The 20060-nt window shown below is 37.8% G+C and overlaps 1 protein-coding gene across 2 annotated transcripts in view; it reads left to right on the top strand.

Annotated features, from left to right (window-relative positions):
• The window catches only part of LOC122804935 (tissue factor pathway inhibitor-like), an 844713-nt gene that overhangs the window by 463633 nt on the left and 361020 nt on the right, over positions 1–20060 (top strand). The window lies entirely within an intron of this gene.

Genomic DNA, 20060 nt, shown 5'->3' with positions numbered 1-20060 from the left:
CCACAGGACATCAAAGGTTAAATGGAAGGAGTGTTTCTAGCAACTTATGAATAAAGAAAACCCCTCAAATAATGCATTGCTCCAGACACAGCCTATTATGAGAGAAGAAGAGGAGCCCACCTTAAAAGAAGTAAGAATAGGACTAAGGAAGATGAAGTCAGAGAAAGCAGCAGGATCAGATTAGGTCATAGCAGATCTGATATGCTGGGTGAGATAGGGGAGACATGGCTCCTGAGGGTACTCATAGCAGTGTGGAGAGAAAGGCATATGTCAGATGACTGGAGAATAAGCATGCTTGTGCCAGTGTACAAGCACAAATGGGACATCCACAACTATGGGCAGTACGGAGACATCAAACTCATGTCACATTGCATGATAGTTCTGGAGAGAGTGATTGATAAATGGATATGCAGAGGAGTAAAAGCAAGATGAGAGATGAGCAGTTCAGATTCAGATCAGGATGCAATGCAACAGACCCAATGTTTGCATTGAGACATATGGTTGAGAAGAAGCTAGAGATGAGGAAAGAGTTCCACTGGGCATTTCTAGACTTGGAGAAAGCATATGACAGGATCCCAATAAAACTGGTTTTGACTGTACTGTGGTGGTTCAAAATCCCAGAAAAACGGGTAGAATTAGTGACAGCTATGTACAGGGACCCAATGCCTTGAGTATGAACAGTGTTCAGTCTCACAGAGGGGTACCTAGTGGTAGTGCATGTGCACCAGAGTTTAGCTTTGAGACCACTGCTGTTCATACGGGTGATAGACTACATTATCAAGCAGATCAGAGGGGACAGATCAACAAAGATGCTGTGTGCAGATGATGTTGCATTATAGGTAAACTGTGAACAAGAACTTCAGCAAAGGATGGGGGAACGGAATACAAAATTGAAGGCAAAAGGGATGAAACTAAGTGCAGATAAGACAGTTCTAATGGCAGCAAATTGTGGAAATCAGAAGAAGATTAGAATTGAGATAGAATGGAAGATAGTAGAACAGGTTAATAGCTTCAAGTATCTGGGAGGGGTGGCTGTGAAGAAGTGAAGTCTAAATGAAGAAGTCAAAGCTAAAATCAGAGGGGCTGCAACCAAATGGCATAGTGTCAGGTGTAGTGTATGACAGAAGAATGCCAAAGAAACTGAAAAGTAAGGTGTACAAGACAGACCAGTATTACTGTATGGTATAGAAACATGGGCAGTAAAGGCAGAGCAGATGAGGAAGCTTGAGGTGATGGAAATTAAGTTCCTGATAAGGGTGGTAGTGTGGGACAGATGAAGAAATGAGAACATAAGAGCAGAAGCCAAAGTAGCTCCAATTGCAGAAAAAAATCAAAGAGAACAGATTACAGTAGTTCTGATACATGCACAGAAAAGCAGAAGACAATCTAGTGAAGAAGACTGAAGACAGGAAGAAGGTTGGAGGAAATGAGTGTGTCCACCAAAGAGGTGAATGGATTGTATGAGAGAAGATCTGCAACAGTCGGGCATGAGTATCGAAGAAAGCAGGAGTGTGACATTAGATCAAGAGAGATGGTGACAGTTAACATGACACCCCGATTCCATGTAGAAAAAAATGGGAAAAGGCAGGGTGATGATGGTGATGATGATCATGACATAGTGCTTCTTATGCAATTGGTATGTGTTTGTGGGACATCACTGAGTATTACATTCACTGCATGACAACATGCATGACGGTGTCATAATTAAAATAATTCAGCAAATGGATGGAAATGAAAATTCATAAAGGACCAAATTAAGTAAGTGCTGGTGGAATCCCAGACTATGGAAACATTATGAAGCAAGGTTTGTGTGCAACAGACTTCATAACAGTAGTTGCAATTGCAACATAACATATGGTGTACATTTAACTCTGCAGCCTGTTTAAGACATTCCTCTTGGTCAGATCCGACCGCAAGCTAATCACCATAGACATCCACATCCTGCCCCCACCCCCCCATTAGGGAAACTACCGTAAAAAATTTCTCCAAAGCCAACTTCACACTTCTTAAGACAGAAGTGGCAAACTTCATGACACCCATGCAGACGGACATTAGAGATACGACTGTTGAATCTTACACAAATGCACTTAATAAGCACTTACACAATTGCATGGATCGTGCTATCCCTCACAGAACCAAGATGCTATCCTCCAAAAAAAGGAAGCCAATCTGGTGGTCCCCTGCCATAAACAAACTCTACAACAGAAGAAAGAAACTGTTGCAAAAAAGAGTAAAATCCCATGATTAGAGGAACTCCCTGGTCAGCGTCAGTAAGAAGCTGAGATCCCTCATAAAATCCTCCAAAACTAGTTTCAAAAACAAAATCACCACTGATTCTAAAGACAACCACAAGGCATTCTATAGCTATGTCAAGAATCTCAATGACAACACTCAGATCTGCTCTGAGTTACAGCACAATGGCACTAAATATACAGAACCAACTGATATTGCCAACATCCTGGCAGATAGGTTTAGTACTAAGTTTACCACCCTCTCACCCCAATAAAAGGGCCCATCTCTATATCGGAATAATGCAAAGTTCCTATAATCATGGCTGTACAGGTAAAAACCACAGTCTCCAAAGCCAAGAATACAGCATCCATGGGACCTGACAACATCCCAGGCTGCGTTCTACATGAACTACAGAATGAACTGGCACCCCACCTAAGTACCATGTTCAATCATAGCCTCACCTCAGGCTTTGTGCCCACTGAAGGGCGCACAATGACGGTTATCCCACTCCGCAAAGGGTGAGCCACCACGGAACCTGGGAACTACCACCCCATTAGCTTGATGAGCTTAGTCTGCAAGGCCATGGAGCATATCATCATGGAGCTTATAAACAAAGACATTGGTAATTTCCAAACTCTGGACCCCACCCAGTTTGGGTTTGTAAAAGGCAGATTGAGTCTTCTAAATCTGATAGACTTCTTTGAAGTAGTCACCAAAGTCATAGACGAGGTTAAGGTGGTTCACACAGCCTATCTAGATCTCGCCAAGGCTTTTGACACCATCCCCCACTCTGGAATTATAGATAAACTCACTAAACTAGGCATAAATCCCTATGTCACAAGATGGGTTGCCAACTGGCTCACTGACAGAACCTGCACTGTGAAAGTAGCAGACTCCAAATCCGACTTCAGACCAATGACAAGTGGAATACCACAGAGTTCAGTCCTGGGTCATCTCCTGTTTGGCATCTACTTCTCTGAAGTACAGGTTAATACAGAAGGTCTTTCGTTAACAAATTTCGCAGATGACTGCAAACTAGGAGCCATAATCGAAACTCCTAATGATGTGGACATCCTACAAAAGGGCCTAACTGAGACAGATGCCTGATGTCAAAGCCATGGCCTCAAGCTCAATGCCAAAAAGTGCATTGTCTTCCCCTTTGGTAAAAACTCTGTACCCATGAAGTACCACATAGGCAGTAGTCTACTTAACTCCAAAAGTATGATAAGAGACCTTGGGACACAGGTGGACACGACTCTTTCCTTTGATAATCACATTGCCACAGTAGTCAGGAAATCCTTCAACATGGCACACCTCATCACAAATGGTTTCTCATCCAGGAAAAAAGAGGTCATTGTTCCCCTCTACTCCTCACTCATTATACCCATTATAGAGTACAACACCCCTGTTGGTATGTACCTCACAAGACATCTACAACAACTGGAGAGGCTGCATAAATACCTCACAAGGAGGATTACTGGCCTCAAATAGATGCCCTTCACAGACCGTCTCAAAAAACTCCAGCTTTACTCAATTGCATATCGCCTACTCAGAAGCAATCTCTGCCTAACATACAAAGCTATGTCAAACCCAGAGCTGTTAGACATGCTCCACTTAAAGAAATCCCAATCCCTCAGGGCTACACACTCTAGAGACCTAAACCTTGTCACCACAATAAACAGAACATGCTGGAGGGATAGATTCCTGTCCCAGAGACTTCCCATACTCCCACTGATAAGCTAGAAGGCTTCATCCAACACAGAAAGGCTTGGGGACTTAGAAACCTACAAACAGTCCTGGATACAGCAAATCTGTGTCTGGACTAAACTACCTACAGGAAATGCAGGAAACAAGCTTAGAAGTTTATTTATTTTTTTTTTGTAAAGTGGAAAGGGAGAAAGAAGGAGCAGAAGATAATTCAAGGTTAATAAACTAAGTGGGTTGGCCTTCTCAAATGTTCTCCCTGTATTACGCAGTGGAAAACTATGAATGAAGGCTCAGAGGGGTGAGTAGCTTGCCTCTCTGGTTTGGCTGGTTTCTTTGCATTGCACCTGGTTCATACCCCTTTTTCTACCCCTCCACCCCCAATACTAAGTCTATATTAGATTTCTGCTGTTTATGGAGCCATCTTTAAATTACTAGTCTCCCATCAGGACACAAGGGGTTTAAGCCCTGCTCCGTTCGCCTGTGTTACGCATGGGCTCACTTCGCACCCCACCCTACCCCCACTACATCTAGATTTATTCCTAGCACTAACCCCTCCCAATAACCAACAATCAATTAGATCAATACTAGTAACCTGTCTCTTCTGCCACCCACAGTACCCCATTCACTTCCAATCTAACTGCTCATCTGACACAGTCATTCTACTACCTAATGTGCTTACACTCCTTACCTGCACTGTTCTTGCACACCTTACATCGTACCAGAACTCCATAATAGACAAACTCCACCACTATCACTGCACCCTTACTCTCACTTCTATCCATCACCCACCTACTAGCTACACTTGTCATACCATCACAATCTCTACCCCAATACACCCACCATACTACCAGTCACATGTTACATTCAAACAAAAAATATCCCTAAAATATGACAGGTTAATTACCAGATTTATAAAACTTATGTTTACTGCCCTATCTAAATTAGCCCTCAGTGGTGATATCCACCCTAACCCTGGTCCTACCTTTACCAACTCCTCACCTAAAAATCTGCCTAATAGCTGCTTCTTCTCACAACTAACATCCAGCAGAAAGCCATCTGACCTCCTGTTCATGTGTCTAAATCTCAGAAGTATAACTAATAAAACCCATGTCTTAAATGCCAACATAGCCTTATACTCTCCTGATATTCTCATCCTGACTGAAACCTTGCTCAAACCTCACATCAAAAGTGAGGAAATACTTCTAATAGGTTATAATATTCTTTGAGTAGATAGACAATCTAAGAAAAGGGGTGGCGTGGCTCTAATGTTTAAATACCACCTCAACATCCAGGTCCTAAACACATCTGCCCCCACATTGGAAATGAAGAAATCCTATATACTAACCTGAAACTAAACCAAAATAAAACAATCAACATCATAGGATGCTACTTCCCACCTGGCCAAAATATCCCACCCCTGGAAAACCTCCTGAACTGGGCTAACCATCCCCTACCTCAGGAAATCATAATCCTAAGTGATTTTAATATCAACTGGCTATCTTGTAGTAACAATCATCCAGCCCAGCACCTAAACCTTCATGGTTTCTCTCAACTAAAACAGTCACCTACCCGAGTAAATAAAAACTCTAACAAACATACTACTCTCGACTGGATATTATTCAATAAAGACCCTCACTCATACTTAGCTAGCTGTTTACCAGACAGCCTCTGTGACCACACTTCAACATTCCTTCTGAGACACTAATAAAATTGTGCTAAACCCATTATCTATAGGCAAATCTGAAACAGGGTAAACTTTAACTCTCTCTCCTTTATCTCATCCCTTCAAAAATGGGATTAGACACCACTAAAATACTTCAATCTGGATAAAGCCGTCCACTTCTTCAATAGCACCTTCCTAAACATCTTAAACACGTATTCCCCCATAAGAAATGCCAGAATCAAAACACAGTACTCCCCTTGACTAGAAAAAAATCACCAGGGCACTAATGAAAATCAGAGATAAGGCCTTGTAGCTATGGCCTTAACAAAACCCCCAACCTCTAGATTATCATTCCTAGAGTTGCGCAACAAGGTCAAAAAGCAAATAAAAGAAGATAAAACCCAGTATTATTAGTCTGCCCTAAACTCCTCCCATCACAACCCTAAGCAGGTCTGGTCCACAATAAACTCCATTCTCCACCCTGGTAAAGTAGGCACCCCCACCTACCACTCCACCTTCCTCCAGCAGTATTGCTGACTCATTCAAACAACGCAACCCTCTACCCACCCTCCCTACATCAAAACCAAATACTCTGCCCACAGTTTTTTCTTTTTCATCAGTGCCTACCTCCTATATAAAAAAAAACTTCTATTCTATAGGGTCATGTCAGAGCCAGAGCTGTTGGACATGCTACACTTAAAGAAATCCCAATCTCTTAGAGACACACGCTCCAGGGATCTAAACCTTGTCATCACAATGAACAAAACATGCCAGAGGGATAGGTTCCTGACCCAGAGACTCCCCAGACTCTGGGATAGACAGCCCATCCATGTCAAGCAGAGCGCCTTTATGGCCCTCTTCAAAAGGTACCTTGATGATTGGATGGGAGATAGGAAATTCTCACTGGAGATCACATCAGTTGCCCTGCTAGACAGGGGTCCAGGGAAGTAAATACTGTGGGAAGAAATAGCTAGGGAGTTGTTATGGCTAGGCTTGTATAGGCCCTAGGGCCAATTAATACCAACCTGTGAAACTTAAGCCTGCAAAATTTACGGCTGACAATCTCCCCTCTGAATATCTAAAAATAGCAGCAGAAGCCCTAGCTTATCCAGTCTCTATCTTAATTAATCGGTCCTTATCAGAAAGCTATGTCCCCACACTGTGGAAAATATCCCACATCATTCCCTTTCATAAAGGTGGCTCTTCCACTGAACTTTCCAGTTACCACCCTATAGCCATCCTTTCTCCACTTTCCAAGATACTTGAGAAATGCATCCATTCTCAAATCTTAGACTAACTATTAGCTAATAACCTCCTCACCAGCACCCAGCATGGCTTCAGGGCATACCAAAGCACTACTACCACCTTGCTCTCTTTCACTAATGCTATCCTTCAGCATAAAAATAATGGCCTGTTTTCCTCTGCTATATTAATGGATCTATCCAAGGCTTTTGACATGGTCCTACACAAACTATTAATCTCTGGTCTCACTAACCTACCCTTTTTCCAATCAGCTACTGATTGGTTTCACAGCTATCTAACTGGCCGACAACAATCAGTTGTCTGGCACAATGACTTATCTCCTCGACTTCCTGTAACACTCGGTGTTCCCCAAGGCTCTATCCTTGGTCCCCTACTATTCTCATTTTTCATCAGTGATCTACTCATAGCCAACAAGCATGCTTCTCTTATACAGTATACAAATCACTCCACCCTCATCTGCTCAGCCCAACTATACCTAAACTTAACAAGATCACACAGGAAGCCTTTTCATCTGTAGAAAACTGGATATCTAATGCCCAATTCTTACTCAACCTGAGCAAGACTAAACTCCTTATCATCTAACCCACTAAATCTAGCCCAATTATCCACCACGTTAATATTCTAGCCAAAGACAATACCATCATTTCCCCAACAGAACACACCAAACTACTTGGTGTTGAGACTGATAACAGTCTCAGATTTGACACTCACATTTCTCTTACCATAAAAAAGGTTCACAAAAAACTAGCTGCATTGTACAGAAACAAACAATTCCTCACCAAGACAGCCAGAATTTCTGCTGCCAATTCCTAACTAATCTCCACTTTACTCTACACCACTCCTATACTTACCTACCTTAGACAAACAGACCTAAACAAGCTCAAGTCTTGCTACAATAAAATTGCAAAGTTTGCCACTGGTGCATCTTATCGCAGCCACCACTGTATCTTACTCAACTTCTTCACCTGAATCAACTCTCCCTTGCCCAAAGGTTAGTAAACCGTCCTCTTAAAGTCCCATCCCTTCAAAACCTTCCCTAGCCCTACTACTCCATTAGACCTCTACACTCCAGCAGCAAAAATCTACTTCTAGTGACCAAACCCAAGAACTGAGTGGGAGAAGCGCTATTGTCCTGCGTCATATCCAAATTATGGAATAATCCCCCCATAACCACACTACCTTCTTGCAATCACTTCAAGACTGGACTAAAAATGTACTTAAAAAGTATCTGGTTATACCCAAGCACCAATCCTGACTAGTAGCCCTCCTTTTACCTCCCCTTCCTCTCCCCTCCCCTAGCCATCATGCCTCACACCATCTGGTCATTGCATTCCTTCCTCTGCCGGCTCTGGCTCATGCTTTACCCTCCCCTTCCCTCCTCAGTCAATCACTCAGACCTGTTATAACATGCATAACTACCTCACTTCATCTCAACTCCAAATATATATCCAACTGACTTACACCTAGCTTCCTCTCACCACCACATATACTACTCACTCAGTCTACTCTCTTACTCTTCCCCTTCCCCATTAGCCCTTCTAGCTTGTTCCATCTTCATGTGGAGCTTCTGCTTTATATCTGCTTGAGTTTAGTGCAATATTTGTATATAAGATTTAGGTATATGAGTTTATAACAGTATCTGTTTGAGCTTAGTACTATCTGTATATACATCCTATCTCTATTCCTAGCCTTTAGCTAGATATTGCTATATCTGTTCATTACTATGTTTCATATTGTATTGTAGCTAATGTTTACTGCAGTATGTATTATTTGCTATTGTATGTATATTCAGTTTTTCATGTACTCAGATGCTCATTTATTGTTCTGTGGAGCTTTTCTCCCTGGACCTCCACTGAAAAAGGACCTGTGTCCAGTTGAAATTTCCCCGGTAAATAAATAAATAAATACTATTTATTGCAGTAATAAATACTCAGCATTTCATTTTTGTAAATTGATGAATTTACTTAGAATGCATGTATCCGATATGCCTTACTCAAGGAACTGTTTAATTTTATGATGCATAATTGCCTTCATATCACATCTGGATGTGGTGAAGCTTAACATGATTATGTTTTGTATTTGCTTATATATTGATATATCAGTATGACATCATATTGACATTATCTTCTATGTTTATCTCCCCAACACTCTTATTTTATGTGGTTTTGTTTTTTGTTTATTTATTTTTTACTAATTTTTGCTGCGTTGTTTCCATGTGGAAATATTACTGCTGCTACACAAGTTAGACCATACCTCCTACATCAGCCTGATAAATAAAATAAAATAAAAACACAGATAAATATACAGCAAAGATTTTTAGGAAGGAAACATACTGCAACAGTTACTTACATTTTACGAGCATGCACCCCCACCATCAGAAGAAATCTGTTGTCAAAGGACAACTAGTTAGGGCGGCAAGGATGGTTACCTTAAATGAGGATTTTGAGGAAGAATGTGCATTCTTGTATAACATGTTTATAAACAGAGGCTACCCTAACTCATTCTTGCATGAAATATTTCAAGAAGTCACTGAGAAAAGAAACAGGGGAATATATAAACCCATTTTGAATACTGTTGTAGTATCAAACAACTCACCTATGGGTGACACTAGTACAAACTGTATTGACCATCCAGATCTTAATACTACATCTATAGTGGAACAAGGCCTGAATGATGTAGTAGAACACAACCAGGATTTTACCATAGTCTTTACATTCACTTACTGCATAGAAGCATTGAATATAGGCAGAATAGTGAAAAAATACTGGCGGTTCTTATCCCTAGATAAAAATTTATCTAACATCTTTAACTTTGGACCCACTATTTCATACAGAAAGGGTCATAACCTGAAAAAGTTACTGGAAACTAAACCCAAAGTTAAAAAAGTCAGAAGAAGTACTAAGAAATGTGGGTGTTGTAGTTATTGCTCATACATAGAAACATCCGATAAATTTACCATTAGAAATGAAACTTATCATGTTAATGAATTATACAACTGTAATTCCAGAGCAATAGTCTATCTAGCACAGTGTACAAAGTGCCCGTCATTCTATGTGGGCAAAACAGATAGGTGATTGCGTGACAGGATATATGAGCACAACTATGCCATTGCGAAAAACAAAGATGAAAATGCTTTGGCTAGACATTGTGCAAAAAACCTAGGCCATACATTTAAATTTATGGTTATTAACCAGATTATGAAAGAACCTGAAGAACAGTTTTTTGTCAATGACAATCTATTAAAACTGGAACTTGAGAGAAGTGAACTAAAATGGCAATTACGTTTAATGGCCTGTAGTGACCCAGGCCTTAATGAGTACTGTTCGGTTGCATGCATTCTTAAAATTAAAAATTTATTTAGGTGATTTTTATATATATAAATGCACAGACACTGTTAAATTAATAATTAAAAATATATATTTATACAATTTTTATATATTTTTTAATTATTATATATTTTTTATTTTTCATATTGTAATATAAACACAATTAAGTTAAATCTTATTATATCAATTGTTGTGATTATATTTAGGTATTATGTGTGTAGTTAACTTAATTTTAATATGTTTTATACATGTCTTACAATATATACCTGGGGTGGACATATGCCATATTTTAACCAGATTGTTGACATATTTTTAAAGTATATGTATGATTCATTTGTTAGGATTACCTGATAGCACTTTATTACTAACGGAACTGTTTAGTTTATTATGTTATTCCGTTATTATATTGGGATTCCCTTTGGAGCACTTGTGGAGTTCTACACTTTTATGGAAATAACATCACAATATAATTTATAATGCACTTGGCCCTTTAAACACAAAGTGTTCATGTATTTTTAAATAATTAACTGCTGACAGCTGTGAATTTATATAAATGAAGTTGTAACAAGGGAAGTTGTTGTCTGACGAAGTTCCAACACTGTTGGAATGAAAAACGCTGTTTAGTGTTTAACGTGACTTTTGTTTCTAATAAACGTTACTTGCATTTTAAACTCACTCTCATCTTTCGAATTGGATATACTATTTCCAGCACCTTCAGTGTCTTCACATTGACTTACTTATTAGTAGCCAGTCAATGCACATATTAGAGTAGGAAGATACATTAGAAATGAAGGGGAATGTATAGATGCAAATAAACAGGTGGGGCTCAAGTGATACAAAACTAAGGCAAACAGCATTTAAAGGGCTGCTTGAGGGTTAAGTTTTAATCACAGAAAATAGGAAGGACCTGAATTAAGTGTACACTGTCTAGTGGACAGTTAAGATTACTACACAAGCTGGGGGGGACACAAGGCTCAAACAGTCAGTGTTATTAGCACACTGAGAACTACTATGTAACACAGCTAATGTTAAAGCTTCACTATCATAACACATACATGAAGAATGCCTGTGTGGACTGACCCTGCTCTTCAAGCTAAAAGGATATATCCTTTTCTTAGTTTTACAGTACTGATTTCTTCCTAGATTGTATGGTTGTGGAGGTAGCCATGGACTGCAAAGTTGCCAGAGTGTGCCTGCTCTTCAGGCTCAAAGGGTATATCCTTGATTTAGTTTTGCAGTACTGATTTCTTCCTAGACTGTATGGGTGGGGAGGTAGCCATGGACTGCAGAGTTGCCTGAGTGTTTCTGCTCTTCATGCTTAAAGAGTATATCCTTGGTTTAGTTGCAGTACTGATTTCTTCCTAGACTGTATGGGTGGGGAGGTAGCTGTGGACTACAGAGAGTTGCCCGAGTGTGCAATGAGCAGAATTCACCTGCTGATGAGCGACTAGTAATTTAAAGATCTTATTAAATATTATTATATCTTATTAAAGGTTATTTACTTTTTACTACACTGTAATAAAAGCTAATTGCTGCTGCTGGTGCTTGGAGTTGAAATCACTAATGCAATGATCATTAGCTACTTCTGCAGCCATGCATGTTTGATATAAAGGTTAAGTGCGCCTGCTCAGGCTTATATGGACTGATGCCCTGAAAACTATAACCTTGCTTGTATTCATACTTGATCCATACTTACCCCATGCCTTTCTGAGATGAACCACTATGTCTTGATGCAACTCTCTATTTTAATCGATGACTTCTACAGCTGTACAGAACAGAAAACATACAAAAATAGAAGCATAATGAATAGCTGCATTACCTGTCCAGTCCATAGTGTATTATTGATTAGTGACACAACTAGGAGTGTCAGTAGTTGTAAATTCTGTATTCCATTAGCTCAGGGTATCCATGTTGCACCTCTTCATGTCTAATAATGATGAAGATATTGCTCCCCAGTATGTGGAATGACACTTGTACTGAAGACAGTCTTGAACAAGCTACTCCAAGCCTCAGCCTTGTAATGAGAGCTGGTATAGTCCCCCTAAAGAAACCTATAACTGTAGTGCTTTAAGAGGACTTTCACAAAGATTCTGGACTTCTCTTCACACCGCCTTTGGGTTCTAAAGTGCACACCATCTTCACCTTTACTTGCTATGTCTTCTGAAGGACACCTAGACTATATATCTGAATTGGCACCCAGTTCAGATGTTGTAAGTACTAGCCAGTGTGCAGTGATGGACAGCTTTGCAATGTATTTGCTCACTTGAAAGCACACAAATGGGGTGGCAAAGAAATTGTATATAACCTCTTCTAAATACACCTCAGGTGTGTAATGCTATTTGGACTTACACATGCTCCTCTCAGAAATACTCACGTTTTTATCTGATAAAATCTGACTTACAGTTCCAAATATATGTTCTCACCTCTAAACATGCTCTCTGTTATGTTGGATGGTAGTCATGAACAGTCTTCTGAGAAAGTGATATGATATGACATGACATCAAATCTGTGATGTGGGTAGTAACTACAGTTGGTAGGAGATAAAGTGCTATGCACTGTGGCATAATGTTCGGTGGGAAATTAAAAGTACACACTTTGAATAATACCACCTGGGAAATGAACTCATGACTAAAAAGAAGGCTAAAGTGCTAAATGGTGTTTACTAATTGTTAATGCTTCAGTAGAACTATCAGTTTGAAATTGTAAATGGAGATGTAACAGTTTCAACACGAGTGGAGACGTAATTATGTCAATGCTGTATGTGTTTGACTTTTAACTGTCATGTTGCTGGTGTGCTTTGTATAAGCCACTATTTACCACTGAGAAACAATGTATGCATTGACTTCAGTGATCTGACCAAAACATGTTGATGTAGGTACGATACATAAGTTACATGACTTATTTCCCTACATAAATAATATTTAAATATGTTGAATCCTAATTTTTAAAATATCTTTGTTGCACATTATAGATGTTAAATTAACCTGGTCATTGCTATTGTTAACATACTGGACACATATTATAGTTGACTTACTTAGCAATCATTACACTGAGTTGTGTTGCAAATATATTTTTTATAACTGTCAGTTGTACTTTATGTTAAATTCCTAATATGCTTTGTGTTCATAGGTTCATAGGTTTATACTAGGCTATCTGCCCTAAGGCATTTATAAGCCTAGCCCAAATTTTTGTGGCTTACGCCACCCCTTATATGAAAAAATACTGTGCCCATTAGTTTGTTGTGCCTCTGTCCAGCAGTGACACAGAGATGATTCCCGGGGTAAACCTACGATCTCCCATCCACAGGTCTAGATTTCTCTTGAACAGAGTCAGCGAGGTGCTCTGCCTCACATGGACCGGGATTTTATTCCACAGCATAGGGAGTCTCTGAGTGATAAATCTATCCCTCCAGCATGTCCTATTTATAGTCGCTTGCTCTAGTGGTTTTGGTGGATTTGGATTTTTTGAGGTGGAGCATGTCCATTAATTCTGGGTTGGACATGGCCTTGTATGTCAGTTACATGTCACCTCTGAGCAGACGGTATGCGACTGAATAGAGCAGGAGTTTCTTCAATCTGGCAGCATATGACAGATTTTGGAGTCCCTTTATCCTTTTGGTGAGGAACTTTTGGGGTCTCTCCACTACTTATTCTGACCACCTGAGTAAAACAATCTGTATTGACACCTTGAGCCACAGAAAAAATTGTCTAACAGGTTTGTTTTCTTCACCCATTTCCATTCAGAGTGCTGACAGACATGTAACAGTGCCAGCCTCATTTGCACTACTGATGGCAGCCCAAATTAAATAAAATAGATTTTGTCCTCAAATTTGAACTGCTGCTGACTGATAGTGACCTCCGGCAGTCACAATGCACAAAGTCAAGTGGTGCACAAAGGTTGAAGCCAAAAAAAAAAAAAACTATCCAAAAACAGAATGTATGTAGCAATGAGCCCAGTGCCTGTGACATTACCCACACAATTTCAAAGTTTTAAGTTTTCGCCAAATGATAACTAACATTTCAGTTACACTTCATTATGCTTTAATGTAATTACACTTCTTGAGGTAGGGCAATACAGGAGATTACAAGATAATTTTGTACACCGCATATACAGTTGAGAGTTACAGTTTTAAATATATATATATATATATATATATATATATATATATATATATATATTACTGTCATGATAAGTGCATTTTCTTCTATCAGTATTATCCAAGGTGCTGACCAATGTGCACCATCAGCAAGCTTATTTGCATTACTGATGGTAAAACAAGTAAAATGTCCTTAAGAAGTGAAACATCATTCACTTCTTGTGATCACTGATAATCAACAGTATGCATTGCCACATGTCACACAATAGCATGAGAAAAGAAGGAGAAAAAAAAAACAGGAGAAAGAGGGAAGCATTTATGCATTCTGTTGATTTATCCAAGCAGTAGCCTTCTAAAATATGTAACATCAAGCCAAACAACTATGGCATTATCCTCAAACATTTATTAGTTTTGCAGTGTTTGCCACTCGCATTTCTGTTTCACATCCAACATGCCTTCCTGTAAGAAATGTTCTTCATGAAGGAACCACACAAGACATCACACCTGCATATGTAGAAGTAAAGAAGTAAAGATGTACACCTTTATAAAGGGAATGTATTACTTTTACAAGTAGTAAATCTGACATATTTACAAGGTTATTTATTAATTGCCAATATTTCCACATTAATTATGTTGCTGCTTTTAATCCCTCACACTGAGTTCGTAGCATACTTGTAACATCAAGTATATCTAAATTTGTTACTACTGATAATTTTTTCCGGGTTTTAACACAACAACATTAATATAAGTGGCATTAGTAACTTAAAAAATATTACATTTAACAAACATTTGAATCAAACATTTCACTATTTTTGCTGTTACTCAGATCTTACTGCATTAACACTTTAAGCCACAGAGAAAGTTACGTGACAGGTACATTTTCTTCATTCAGTGCTATCAAGAGTGCTGACCATAAACCAATGGTGCAATTCTCATCTGCATTGTTGATAGCATTGCAATTTACATTTTTGAGTGTTTGCTTTAGGAAGTGGACTGCCATTCACTGTTTGCGATGGCTGATGCTAACTGATGTGCAATGCCAAGTGGATGAAGGAAAAAAGGATTTTAAGGTGGAAAGTTACATGATAGGCACATTTTCTTTGTTCAGTACTATCCAGACTGCTGACTTTAACACAACGGTGCCACTTTTATTTGCACTACTGATGGTATTGCAAATATACATTTTTGAGTGTTTGTCTTAGGAAGTGAACTGACTAATAATGACTGCTGATATTCACAGGTGTGCAATGCCAAGAAGATGAAGCCAAAAAAAAAAAAACAGAAAAACAAGAAAAGGATTTTATGCTGTCTCTTTGTGATATTTTCTATGTTGTCTTATACCATGAAAATATGCACATTAAACAGTACTACTTTCATACAAACAGCACCCTCTCTAGGTCTGAACATTGAAACTGTGACATTAACATGACACATTTGGGATGATTTCCACTATTTGCCACATACACGTACCATAAAGAAGAGAATGTAGATTATGTATACTCAAGCTGTGACATTGTGTCATTTTTCATTGAGGGTCCAAGATAAACATTTTTCATGATTATCCTTTGTAATTTCTCAGATGTCTTGATCAATGGGATATTTGCACCAGTTAAGCTAATAATTTCTATCACAATAATAATGTTTATGAATTTAAGAAAACACTGAAACTGCATCTTAATAGTATCTGGTCTTGTCTCTATAATCATCCAACTTGAACTCCTCCCCTACTAAAACTCTACTTCCTTCCTACTGCCTTTATTTTCCTTTTCTGTTATCTTCTCTATCTATCCTCTTACTTATAGTTAAATTATACTGTTATTACTGCTGATGATATATTATTATTACTGTTGATATTGTATTGTTAAATTTACAGATATTTGCATTTTACTGTATCTCATTGCATACTTACTGTTATTTTTTTGTGGAGATTTTCTCCCCGGGCCTCCACTGAAAAAGGGTTTTGCCCAGTTGGACCATCCTGGTTAACAAATGTCAAATAAATAGTAAATAATGAATAATAAATGCTGGCAATACAATAATGTTTTATTCCCTTTGTTTAGTGAGCAGTATTCTCTTTTTATGCTTTTCTAAATGAATGCAATGTAATTTGTGTTTATTGTGAACATTTATGCTTGTATATTTAACCTGTTATATACTTGATATGAATTGTAGACAACTTTATACTTAGAGGTACAGTTAGGTCATAAGCATGTATTCATAAAACTGTTATAAAGTTGATCTCCTAAGTTAGTCAATGTAATCCCAGACTTTTTGGTAAGTCTATTGTCCCTGATACACTCATCAGCAAGTGTACATCAAAGTGTCAGTAGTGTGAAGCACTTAATTATTCCTGTATTACTTCTAATCATTCACACTGGCAAGCCATTAGCAAATGCCTCTTCTTAGTGTTCATACTTGTAATGCTAGAGCATGTGTATGACATCATGTAGGTCCTCACACCATATTTACCTGCCCAGAACTTTGAGCAGATTGTGTGATTCATGAATGATAATGACTTTATTCCTGATGTACATATTCACAATGCCCGCAGGGCTTAATCTGCACTATATAAGCTCTCCCTAGTACTAAGGTACTTGTATCATAGTAGGGGAGACTTTTTGCATCATTGACTTTAAATGATGCTGTTTCACTGCTGCAATTGCATTTTTTGGCTTTCATACAAATCATGTCAAGGTATGTATTTTTTTTTACAAATAAATTATTTAAATAGTTGTGATGGTATATACTTCAGATGACATTGTATGATGTTTGCAGTTTGTCCACTGGTGTTGTTATAGAAGGTATATACGTTGTTTGACTTATCCTCAGCTAATGTTATAAACCTTTAAAGCAACATTTTCCTGAGAATGTGAACACATGAAACAAATATTTTGATATATAACCAGTAGCAATTTCAGGGTTACATTTAAATATATGACTGTATTAAGCATGTTATATATGCCTGACATCAACACAGCTTATCCCAAATGGTAACATTTTAAATCCCTACACTTCGGTTCATTGTTAATGCTGCTATCTGTTCTAGAATTACAAAATATTTCATCCTTATCAGGATTGCCCTTATTTTTTTCTTTCTTTTTTTTTTGGAGGGTGGGGTGGGGCTTTATAGAGCATTTAGATGGAAATAAAAAAAGAAAGAAAGGAAGAGGTTCACTAAAAGTAACAAGGAAGAAATGAAATCAATAAATATATGTAAAGTACAGAGAATACATACTAAAAGGGATACTACTTTGTTACATAACAGACAGATTACATGAAGGAACTACACAAGACATCACACCTGCATATGTAGAAGTAAAGAAGTAAAGATGTACACCTTTATAAAGGGAATGTATTACTTTTACAAGTAGTAAATCTGACATATTTACAAGGTTATTTATTAATTGCCAATATTTCCACATTAATTATGTTGCTGCTTTTAATCCCTCACACTGAGTTCGTAGCATACTTGTAACATCAAGTATATCTAAATTTGTTACTACTGATCATTTTTTCCGGGTTTTAACACAACAACATTAATATAAGTGGTATTAGTAACTTAAAAAATATTACATTTAACAAACATTTGAATCAAACATTTCACTATTTTTGCTGTTACTCAGATCTTACTGCATTAACACTTTAAGCCACAGAGAAAGTTACGTGACAGGTACATTTTCTTCATTCAGTGCTATCAAGAGTGCTGACCATAAACCAATGGTGCAATTCTCATCTGCATTGTTGATAGCATTGCAATTTACATTTTTGAGTGTTTGCTTTAGGAAGTGGACTGCCATTCACTGTTTGCGATGGCTGATGCTAACTGATGTGCAATGCCAAGTGGATGAAGGAAAAAAAGGATTTTAAGGTGGAAAGTTACATGATAGGCACATTTTCTTTGTTCAGTACTATCCAGACTGCTGACTTTAACACAACAGTGCCACTTTTATTTGCACTACTGATGGTATTGCAAATATACATTTTTGAGTGTTTGTCTTAGGAAGTGAACTGACTAATAATGACTGCTGATATTCACAGGTGTGCAATGCCAAGAAGATGAAGCCAAAAAAAAAAAAAAACAGAAAAACAAGAAAAGGATTTTATGCTGTCTCTTTGTGATATTTTCTATGTTGTCTTATACCATGAAAATATGCACATTAAACAGTACTACTTTCATACAAACAGCACCCTCTCTAGGTCTGAACATTGAAACTGTGACATTAACATGACACATTTGGGATGATTTCCACTATTTGCCACATACACGTACCATAAAGAAGAGAATGTAGATTGCGTATACTCAAGCTGTGACATTGTGTCATTTTTCATTGAGGGTCCAAGATAAACATTTTTTCATGATTATCCTTTGTAATTTCTCAGATGTCTTGATCAATGGGATATTTGCACCAGTTAAGCTAATAATTTCTATCACAATAATAATGTTTATGAATTTAAGAAAACACTGAAACTGCATCTTAATAGTATCTGGTCTTGTCTCTATAATCATCCAACTTGAACTCCTCCCCTACTAAAACTCTACTTCCTTCCTACTGCCTTTATTTTCCTTTTCTGTTATCTTCTCTATCTATCCTCTTACTTATAGTTAAATTATACTGTTATTACTGCTGATGATATATTATTATTACTGTTGATATTGTATTGTTAAATTTACAAATATTTGCATTTTACTGTATCTCATTGCATACTTACTGTTATTTTTTTGTGGAGATTTTCTCCCCGGGCCTCCACTGAAAAAGGGTTTTGCCCAGTTGGACCATCCTGGTTAACAAATGTCAAATAAATAGTAAATAATGAATAATAAATGCTGGCAATACAATAATGTTTTATTCCCTTTGTTTAGTGAGCAGTATTCTCTTTTTATGCTTTTCTAAATGAATGCAATGTAATTTGTGTTTATTGTGAACATTTATGCTTGTATATTTAACCTGTTATGTACTTGATATGAATTGTAGACAACTTTATACTTAGAGGTACAGTTAGGTCATAAGCATGTATTCATAAAACTGTTATAAAGTTGATCTCCTAAGTTAGTCAATGTAATCCCAGACTTTTTGGTAAGTCTATTGTCCCTGATACACTCATCAGCAAGTGTACATCAAAGTGTCAGTAGTGTGAAGCACTTAATTTTTCCTGTATTACTTCTAATCATTCACACTGGCAAGCCATTAGCAAATGCCTCTTCTTAGTGCTCATACTTGTAATGCTAGAGCATGTGTATGACATCATGTAGGTCCTCACACCATATTTACCTGCCCAGAACTTTGAGCAGATTGTGTGATTCATGAATGATAATGACTTTATTCCTGATGTACATATTCACAATGCCCGCAGGGCTTAATCTGCACTATATAAGCTCTCCCTAGTACTAAGGTACTTGTATCATAGTAGGGGAGACTTTTTGCATCATTGACTTTAAATGATGCTGTTTCACTGCTGCAATTGCATTTTTGGCTTTCATACAAATCATGTCAAGGTATGTATTTTTTTACAAATAAATTATTTAAATAGTTGTGATGGTATATACTTCAGATGACATTGTATGATGTTTGCAGTTTGTCCACTGGTGTTGTTATAGAAGGTATATAAGTTGTTTGACTTATCCTCAGCTAATGTTATAAACCTTTAAAGCAACATTTTCCTGAGAATGTGAACACATGAAACAAATATTTTGATATATAACCAGTAGCAATTTCACGGTTACATTTAAATATATGACTGTATTAAGCATGTTATATATGCCTGACATCAACAC

The sequence above is a fragment of the Protopterus annectens genome, chromosome 6.part0 (assembly GCF_019279795.1).
Source record: "Protopterus annectens isolate FY-2018-M chromosome 6.part0, PAN1.0, whole genome shotgun sequence".
In the NCBI taxonomy this organism is placed as follows: domain Eukaryota; kingdom Metazoa; phylum Chordata; order Ceratodontiformes; family Protopteridae; genus Protopterus; species Protopterus annectens.
This window is presented reverse-complemented; position numbering and strand designations above follow the sequence as displayed.